The sequence below is a fragment of the Salvelinus namaycush genome, chromosome 27 (assembly GCF_016432855.1).
Source record: "Salvelinus namaycush isolate Seneca chromosome 27, SaNama_1.0, whole genome shotgun sequence".
NCBI lineage: Eukaryota > Metazoa > Chordata > Actinopteri > Salmoniformes > Salmonidae > Salvelinus > Salvelinus namaycush.
The window spans coordinates 1,392,677-1,403,875 of record NC_052333.1 but is presented as its reverse complement, the minus strand read 5'-3'; positions in this window follow the sequence as shown (position 1 = coordinate 1,403,875).

The following is an 11,199-nucleotide window of genomic DNA, read 5'->3' as shown; positions in this document are numbered from 1 at the left end:
TGTATTCCTGTGTCAGTAGGGTAGAAGGTACTGTAATACCCCAGTTTATCATGAGGTTGTATTCCTGTGTCGGTAGGGTAGAAGGTACTGTAATACCCCACTATATCATGAGGTTGTATTCCTGTGTCAGTAGGGTAGAAGGTACTGTAATACTCTAAAACACATCAGTACTGTACTACTCCAGTATATCATGAGGTTGTATTCCTGTGTCAGTAGGGTAGAAGGTACTGTAATACTCTAAAACACGTCACTACAGTACTACTCCAGTATATCATGGGGTTGTATTCCTGTGTCAGTAGGGTAGAAGGTACTGTAATACCCCAGTATATCATGAGGTTGTATTCCTGTGTCAGTAGGGTAGAAGGTACTGTAATACCCCAGTATATCATGAGGTTGTATTCCTGCACCAACCAAAGAGCTTTGTTTTGATTGGCCATCGTTGACCCATGGATTGATTTGATATTGCCCCCCCTCTGCAGCACACTGTCAAGGTCAGAGGTTACGGGGGTCATGGCAGGGTTCAGGGGGCGGGTCAGGATAGGAGACAGGGAATGTAAAGGTTATATACAGTACAGCCCTGCGGTCTAACTGACTGATGACAGTACTCTCAGGGCACCACATGTTGAAGAAAGGTACGTGCATTAAATTTTTTGCTCAAGTCTTCCATTGACATCAGTGCATTATTCATGTATAACAGAGGGAGTTCTGTGCTTGTCTTCCCAACGTGAACTATAAAAACTCTGCACAGCAACACCAAGGCTGAGTTTACACAGGCAGAACACTAAGGCTGAGTTTAAACAGGCAGAACACTAAGGCTGTGTTTACACAGGCAGAACACTAAGGCTGAGTTTACACAGGCAGAACACTAAGGCTGAGTTTACACAGGCTGAACACTAAGGCTGAGTTTACACAGGCAGAACACTAAGGCTGAGTTTAAACAGGCAGAACACTAAGGCTGTGTTTACACAGGCAGAACACTAAGGCTGTGTTTACACAGGCTGAACACTAAGGCTGAGTTTACACAGGCAGAACACTAAGGCTGAGTTTAAACAGGCAGAACACTAAGGCTGAGTTTAAACAGGCAGAACACTAAGGCTGAGTTTACACAGGCAGAACACTAAGGCTGAGTTTACACAGGCTGAACACTAAGGCTGTGTTTAAACAGGCAGAACACTAAGGCTGAGTTTACACAGGCAGAACACTAAGGCTGAGTTTAAACAGGCAGAACACTAAGGCTGTGTTTAAACAGGCAGAACACTAAGGCTGTGTTTACACAGGCTGAACACTAAGGCTGAGTTTACACAGGCAGAACACTAAGGCTGAGTTTAAACAGGCAGAACACTAAGGCTGAGTTTAACACAGGCAGAACACTAAGGCTGAGTTTAAACAGGCAGAACACTAAGGCTGAGTTTTGACCAGGGCCGTAAGGGCTCTATGAAGGGAATGGGGTGACATTGGGATGCGACCTATAACTGCAAAATGACTCCCCGTCCATCAGCATCCACACGAATGAAACTCTGTTAGATACTGTATATAATACACTCAGACGGACATGGAATCACAGTACCTCACTATCCACACCAAGACAATAACCCCAAACCACCAAGTGGGATCTGTGTGAATAACTCTAACTAACAGTTACCATAACAACACTAGAACGGTCGATGTCTCTATGACTACACTCTAAATAACAGTTACTATAACAACACTAGAACAGTCCATGTCTCTATGACTACACTCTAAATAACAGTTACTATAACAACACTAGAACAGTCCATGTCTCTATGACTACACTCTAAATAACAGTTACTATAACAACACTAGAACAGTCCATGTCTCTATGACTACACTCTAAATAACAGTTACCATAACAACACTAGAACGGTCCATGTCTCTATGACTACACTCTAAATAGCAGTTACCATAACAACACTAGAACGGTCCATGTCTCTATGACTACACTCTAAATAACAGTTACCATAACAACACTAGAACGGTCCATGTCTCTATGACTACACTCTAAATAGCAGTTACCATAACAACACTAGAACGGTCCATGTCTCTATGACTACACTCTAAATAACAGTTACCATAACAACACTAGAACAGTCCATGTCTCTATGACTACACTCTAAATAACAGTTACCATAACAACACTAGAACGGTCCATGTCTCTATGACTACACTCTAAATAACAGTTACCATAACAACACTAGAACAGTCCATGTCTCTATGACTACACTCTAAATAACAGTTACCATAACAACACTAGAACGGTCCATGTCTCTATGACTACACTCTAAATAGCAGTTACCATAACAACACTAGAACGGTCCATGTCTCTATGACTACACTCTAAATAACAGTTACCATAACAACACTAGAACAGTCCATGTCTCTATGACTACACTCTAAATAACAGTTACCATAACAACACTAGAACGGTCCATGTCTCTATGACTACACTCTAAATAACAGTTACCATAACAACACTAGAACAGTCCATGTCTCTATGACTACACTCTAAATAACAGTTACCATAACAACACTAGAACGGTCCATGTCTCTATGACTACACTCTAAATAACAGTTACCATAACAACACTAGAACGGTCCATGTCTCTATGTTTTGCAGTCTAACTAACAGTTACTATAGCAACACTAGAACGGTCCATGTCTCTATGACTACACTCTAAATAACAGTTACCATAACAACACTAGAACGGTCCATGTCTCTATGTTTTGCAGTCTAACTAACAGTTACCATAACAACACTAGAACGGTCCATGTCTCTATGTTTTGCAGTCTAACTAACAGTTACCATAACAACACTAGAACGGTCCATGTCTCTATGACTACACTCTAAATAACAGTTACCATAACAACACTAGAACGGTCCATGTCTCTATGTTTTGCAGTCTAACTAACAGTTACCATAACAACACTAGAACGGTCCATGTCTCTATGTTTTGCAGTCTAACTAACAGTTACCATAACAACACTAGAACGGTCCATGTCTCTATGTTTTGCAGTCTAACTAACAGTTACCATAACAACACTAGAACGGTCCATGTCTCTATGTTTTGCAGTCTAACTAACAGTTACCATAACAACACTAGAACGGTCCATGTCTCTATGACTACACTCTAACTAACAGTTACCATAACAACACTAGAACGGTCCATGTCTCTATGTTTTGCAGTCTAACTAACAGTTACCATAACAACACTAGAACGGTCCATGTCTCTATGACTACACTCTAACTAACAGTTACCATAACAACACTAGAACGGTCCATGTCTCTATGACTACACTCTAAATAACAGTTACCATAACAACACTAGAACGGTCCATGTCTCTATGACTACACTCTAAATAACAGTTACCATAACAACACTAGAACGGTCCATGTCTCTATGACTACACTCTAAATAACAGTTACCATAACAACACTAGAACGGTCCATGTCTCTATGTTTTGCAGTCTAACTAACAGTTACTATAGCAACACTTGAACGGTCCATGTCTCTATGACTACACTCTAAATAACAGTTACCATAACAACACTAGAACGGTCCATGTCTCTATGTTTTGCAGTCTAACTAACAGTTACCATAACAACACTAGAACGGTCCATGTCTCTATGACTACACTCTAAATAACAGTTACCATAACAACACTAGAACGGTCCATGTCTCTATGACTACACTCTAAATAACAGTTACCATAACAACACTAGAACGGTCCATGTCTCTATGTTTTGCAGTCTAACTAACAGTTACTATAGCAACACTAGAACGGTCCATGTCTCTATGTTTTGCAGTCTAACTAACAGTTACCATAACAACACTAGAACGGTCCATGTCTCTATGACTACACTCTAAATAACAGTTACCATAACAACACTAGAACGGTCCATGTCTCTATGTTTTGCAGTCTAACTAACAGTTACCATAACAACACTAGAACGGTCCATGTCTCTATGTTTTGCAGTCTAACTAACAGTTACCATAACAACACTAGAACGGTCCATGTCTCTATGACTACACTCTAAATAACAGTTACCATAACAACACTAGAACGGTCCATGTCTCTATGTTTTGCAGTCTAACTACCTAAAGTCATACTATCCCTCGTGCGTTGAGACAACCACCTTGCTAAATCACATCTTCAGCCGATACATCAGCCTGAAAACAACTGACAGTTTACACACTGAACCCAGTTGTAGACTTCATCCCAAACAGCAGTACTGCTGACCAAGGCCCGGACTATGTAGGGAGATGTCCATGTGCTGTCAGTTGTAGACTTCATCCCAAACAGCAGTACTGCTGACCAAGGCCCGGACTATGTAGGGAGATGTCCATGTGCTGTCAGTTGTAGACTTCATCCCAAACAGCAGAACTGCTGACCAAGGCCCGGACTATGTAGGGAGATGTCCATGTGCTGTCAGTTGTAGACTTCATGCCAAACAGCAGTACTGCTGACCAAGGCCCGGACTATGTAGGGAGATGTCCATGTGCTGTCAGTTGTAGACTTCATCCCAAACAGCAGTACTGCTGACCAAGGCCCGGACTATGTAGGGAGATGTCCATGTGCTGTCAGTTGTAGACTTCATCCCAAACAGCAGTACTGCTGACCAAGGCCCGGACTATGTAGGGAGATGTCCATGTGCTGTCAGTTGTAGACTTCATCCCAAACAGCAGTACTGCTGACCAAGGCCCGGACTATGTAGGGAGATGTCCATGTGCTGTCAGTTGTAGACTTCATCCCAAACAGCAGTACTGCTGACCAAGGCCCGGACTATGTAGGGAGATGTCCATGTGCTGTCAGTTGTAGACTTCATCCCAAACAGCAGTACTGCTGACCAAGGCCCGGACTATGTAGGGAGATGTCCATGTGCTGTCAGTTGTAGACTTCATCCCAAACAGCAGTACTGCTGACCAAGGCCCGGACTATGTAGGGAGATGTCCATGTGCTGTCAGTTGTAGACTTCATCCCAAACAGCAGTACTGCTGACCAAGGCCCGGACTATGTAGGGAGATGTCCTTGTGCTGTCAGTTGTAGACTTCATCCCAAACAGCAGTACTGCTGACCAAGGCCCGGACTATGTAGGGAGATGTCCATGTGCTGTCAGTTGTAGACTTCATCCCAAACAGCAGTACTGCTGACCAAGGCCCGGACTATGTAGGGAGATGTCCATGTGCTGTCAGTTGTAGACTTCATCCCAAACAGCAGTACTGCTGACCAAGGCCCGGACTATGTAGGGAGATGTCCATGTGCTGTCAGTTGTAGACTTCATGCCAAACAGCAGTACTGCTGACCAAGGCCCGGACTATGTAGGGAGATGTCCATGTGCTGTCAGTTGTAGACTTCATCCCAAACAGCAGTACTGCTGACCAAGGCCCGGACTATGTAGGGAGATGTCCATGTGCTGTCAGTTGTAGACTTCATGCCAAACAGCAGTACTGCTGACCAAGGCCCGGACTATGTAGGGAGATGTCCATGTGCTGTCAGTTGTAGACTTCATGCCAAACAGCAGTACTGCTGACCAAGGCCCGGACTATGTAGGGAGATGTCCATGTGCTGTCAGTTGTAGACTTCATCCCAAACAGCAGTACTGCTGACCAAGGCCCGGACTATGTAGGGAGATGTCCATGTGCTGTCAGTTGTAGACTTCATGCCAAACAGCAGTACTGCTGACCAAGGCCCGGACTATGTAGGGAGATGTCCATGTGCTGTCAGTTGTAGACTTCATCCCAAACAGCAGTACTGCTGACCAAGGCCCGGACTATGTAGGGAGATGTCCATGTGCTGTCAGTTGTAGACTTCATCCCAAACAGCAGTACTGCTGACCAAGGCCCGGACTATGTAGGGAGATGTCCATGTGCTGTCAGTTGTAGACTTCATGCCAAACAGCAGTACTGCTGACCAAGGCCCGGACTATGTAGGGAGATGTCCATGTGCTGTCAGTTGTAGACTTCATGCCAAACAGCAGTACTGCTGACCAAGGCCCGGACTATGTAGGGAGATGTCCATGTGCTGTCAGTTGTAGACTTCATCCCAAACAGCAGTACTGCTGACCAAGGCCCGGACTATGTAGGGAGATGTCCATGTGCTGTCAGTTGTAGACTTCATGCCAAACAGCAGTACTGCTGACCAAGGCCCGGACTATGTAGGGAGATGTCCATGTGCTGTCAGTTGTAGACTTCATGCCAAACAGCAGTACTGCTGACCAAGGCCCGGACTATGTAGGGAGATGTCCATGTGCTGTCAGTTGTAGACTTCATGCCAAACAGCAGTACTGCTGACCAAGGCCCGGACTATGTAGGGAGATGTCCATGTGCTGTCAGTTGTAGACTTCATGCCAAACAGCAGAACTGCTGACCAAGGCCCGGACTATGTAGGGAGATGTCCATGTGCTGTCAGTTGTAGACTTCATCCCAAACAGCAGTACTGCTGACCAAGGCCCGGACTATGTAGGGAGATGTCCATGTGCTGTCAGTTGTAGACTTCATCCCAAACAGCAGTACTGCTGACCAAGGCCCGGACTATGTAGGGAGATGTCCATGTGCTGTCAGTTGTAGACTTCATCCCAAACAGCAGTACTGCTGACCAAGGCCCGGACTATGTAGGGAGATGTCCATGTGCTGTCAGTTGTAGACTTCATCCCAAACAGCAGTACTGCTGACCAAGGCCCGGACTATGTAGGGAGATGTCCATGTGCTGTCAGTTGTAGACTTCATCCCAAACAGCAGTACTGCTGACCAAGGCCCGGACTATGTAGGGAGATGTCCATGTGCTGTCAGTTGTAGACTTCATCCCAAACAGCAGTACTGCTGACCAAGGCCCGGACTATGTAGGGAGATGTCCATGTGCTGTCAGTTGTAGACTTCATCCCAAACAGCAGTACTGCTGACCAAGGCCCGGACTATGTAGGGAGATGTCCATGTGCTGTCAGTTGTAGACTTCATCCCAAACAGCAGTACTGCTGACCAAGGCCCGGACTATGTAGGGAGATGTCCATGTGCTGTCAGTTGTAGACTTCATCCCAAACAGCAGTACTGCTGACCAAGGCCCGGACTATGTAGGGAGATGTCCATGTGCTGTCAGTTGTAGACTTCATCCCAAACAGCAGTACTGCTGACCAAGGCCCGGACTATGTAGGGAGATGTCCATGTGCTGTCAGTTGTAGACTTCATCCCAAACAGCAGTACTGCTGACCAAGGCCCGGACTATGTAGGGAGATGTCCATGTGCTGTCAGTTGTAGACTTCATGCCAAACAGCAGTACTGCTGACCAAGGCCCGGACTATGTAGGGAGATGTCCATGTGCTGTCAGTTGTAGACTTCATCCCAAACAGCAGTACTGCTGACCAAGGCCCGGACTATGTAGGGAGATGTCCATGTGCTGTCAGTTGTAGACTTCATGCCAAACAGCAGTACTGCTGACCAAGGCCCGGACTATGTAGGGAGATGTCCATGTGCTGTCAGTTGTAGACTTCATGCCAAACAGCAGTACTGCTGACCAAGGCCCGGACTATGTAGGGAGATGTCCATGTGCTGTCATAATCTTTAGGCCTTTAGATTACCCCACCTGCATGTGATACACTCATACACACACTCATACACACACTCATACACACACTCATACACACACTCATACACACACTCATACACACACTCATACACACACTTATACACACACTCATACACACACTCATACACACACTCATACACACACTCATACACACACACACACACACACACTCACACACTCACACACACACGCACACACACACACACACACACACACACACACACACACACACACACACACACACACACACACACACACACACACACACACACACACACACACATCAAAATATTTAGGAGCATATATATATTGTTTAATTTTACCTTTATTTAACTAGGCAAGTCAGTTAAGAACAAATTCTTATTTTACAATGACGGCCTAGGAACAGCGGGTTAACTACCTTGTTCAGGGGCAGAATGACAGATTTTTAACATTGTCAGCTCGGGGATTCTATCTTGCAACTTTTCGGTTACTAGTCCAACGCTCTAACCACTAGGCTACCTGCCCGCCTGCTCTAACCACAAGGCTACCTGTACGACCATAATGATCACACTGTAGAGCCCTGCCTGAGAGAGAGAAAGGGATGAGAGAGAAAGGGATGAGAGAGAAAGGGATGAGAGAGAAAGGGATGAGAGAGAGAGATGAGCGGAGAACAATAAAAAGTGGTGAGAAGTATCTCTCTTCTTAGGTCAATGTCTGTGGGATTCTGTTCTCCTTACTTCTGGTCAGCGAGCAAGTTTCCTCCTTCCTCCAGAGACATGTGATTATTATTTGTTCTCTCTCTCTAGCTAGGTTCCCATCCTATTGGCGACAGATTTGTATGCTAATTATTTTAAAATCCGCATTAATGAAAATATGCACACTTTCCCGCAAGTGGTGTGTTTCCACCAAACTGACTTGTTGCTGATAAAGATAAAGTGTGTGAGGATGTAATGTAAAGTACAAAATGTACTTTTTCGCTTACGTTTCTATGTACCGAATAAATGTTCAACGCATTTTCAACTCTACCGAAAGTTTTGTCTTAAAAAACAGTTGCAAACTTTGATATTGTCACGCTGCTCTAGTCAACAGCTTGCAAATGCAGTAGGCTGTGCTGTGATAGGCTAGTCTACTTTTGAGATTATTATGGAGATGAGTGAGAATATTTTTTTTCTCCATCCAACGGCAGTCAACCATCCATCGCCACAATAAGACCCTTTATAGGAAAGGAACATCAAGCTCCTTACTGTGATCTTTCGCCATCCTGTGACTTCATGACTTATTTAATGTCAAATCAAATGTTATTGGTCACATACACGTGGTTAGCAGATTTTTGTATTTTTTCTTTATTTCACCAGGCAGGTCAGTTAAGAACAAATTCTTATTTTCAATGACGGCCTAGGAACAGTGGGTTAACTGCTTTGTTCAGGGGCAGAACAACAGATTTTTACCTTGTCAGCTCGTGGATTCGATTTTGCAACCTTTCGGTTACAAGTCCAATGCTCTAACCACTAGGCTACCTGCGAGTGTGGTGAAATGCTTGTGCTTCTAGTTCCAACAGTTCAGTAATATCTAACAAATAATCAAACAATTACCCAACAACTACCGAATACACACAAATCTAAAAGGGGTGAATGAGAATATGTACATATAAATATATGGATGATTGATGGCCGAGCGGCATAGGCAAGATGCAGTAGATGGTATAAAATACAGTGTATACATATGAGATGAGTAATGTAAGATATGTGGACATTATTAAAGTGCCATCTGTTACCTAATAAACTGTATCATACAACCGTGGTCATGTGACTCCCAGCCGTCACCAGGTTTCCCGAGTCGTAGTGGGAGGACCACACAACATATCATCACGTGACTCCAAATTTACTGTTACCTAATAAACTGTATCATACCACCGTGGTCATGTGACTCCCAGCCGTAACCAGGTTTCCCGAGTCGTAGTGGGAGGACCACACAACATATCATCACGTGACTCCAAATTTACTTCGATACGATGGTTATTATATCAATATGTCAAGACGTGTCCACCTCCATTTCTCGCATCATTAATTAGACATAAAAAGATCCCACCATTTCTAACAAACAAATGATCTGTGTTGTGCTGTTATATTTGTTATGACACTTCCTGTTTCCATTACAGCTGTCGGGATTTTTTTTTTTATACGGTATGACTTTACTCGCATACAAACTGTGGATGGAAACGTGATTTATGTTGCTCTCTCTCTGTCTCTCTCTTTCAATTCAATTCAATTTCAATTCAAGGGGCTTTGTTGGCATGGGAAACATATGTTAACATTGCCAATGCAAGTGGCAACAGGTCACAAGTCTTGCTGCTGTGATGGCACACTGTGGTATTTCACCCAGTAGATATGGGAGTTTATCAAAACTGGGTTTGTTTTCTAATTCTTTGTGGATCTGTGTAATCTGAGGGAAATATGTGTCTCTAATATGGTCATACATTGGGCAGGAGGTTAGGAAGGGCAGCTCAGTTTCCACCTCATTTTGTGGGCAGTGTGCACATAGCCTGTCTTCTCTTGAGAGCCATGTCTGCCTACGGCGGCCTTTCTCAATAGCAAGGCTATGCTCACTGAGTCTGTACATAGTCAAAGCTTTCCTTAAGTTTGGGTCAGTCACAGTGGTCAGGTATTCTGCAACTGTGTATTCTCTGTTTAGGAACAAATAGCATTCTAGTTTGCTCTGTTTTTTTGTCAATTCTTTCCAATGTGTCAAGTAATTATCTTTTTGTTTTCTCATCATTTTGTTGGGTCTAATTGTGTTGCTGTCCTTGGGCTCTGTGGGGTGTGTTTGTGTTTGTGAACAGTGAGTTAGGTCTGCTCTATACCAGATTAGCATACCCCCTGAGTCCGTTCCTTGTTTCACACCTGGTAGTGTGGTGGATGGGACTACCAGCTCTCTGTAACCTAGAGGGCAACCAGTGGGTCAGTCTCCTCTATACCAGGTTTCTTGTCGGATGATATTCCAGGATGAGATAGTGAAGGCTTTGTGTTCCATAAAGTGTCCAATGTTGTTGGTCGTGTGGTTTGTCTTCAGACCAGTAAGTGTGAGCAGAGCCTCCTGAGCATCTGGTACATGCCATTGGCTTGGGCTAGTGTAAGAGTGGGGGTTGGGCCTGTTTGCCTGCTCACGACCTGGGCGTATGTGTGACTTACATGTTGAGGCCCTCTTTGCGGGGGTGGGGTGCATGGGGTGGGCAGCAGGGGTATAGGTCTGATCTGAGGGGGCCTAAATGGGGTGTGGGCATTGTTGACTTGGGGGGGGTGTTGATTGTTTGGGGTGTGGGTGTGGATGTGTCTGGTGGTGTTGTGGTCTGGATGGAGGTCCTCTATGTGTAGGTCCGGGGGAGGGGGGGGGGTCCCGCAGGTCTGGGAGAGTGTCTCGCTGGTCTGGGCGTCATATCTATTGATCTGTTGCTCCTCTGTGAAGTGTTGGGGCTGCGTTTGAGAGTGATGTCTTTTAGAGTCCTGGCGAATGTGGGCACTGCTGCCTTGTAGAGGTGGACCTGGTCATAAAGGTGGGCACTGCTGCCTTGTAGAGGTGGACCTGGTCATAAAGGTGGGCACTGCTGCCTTGTAGAGGTGGACCT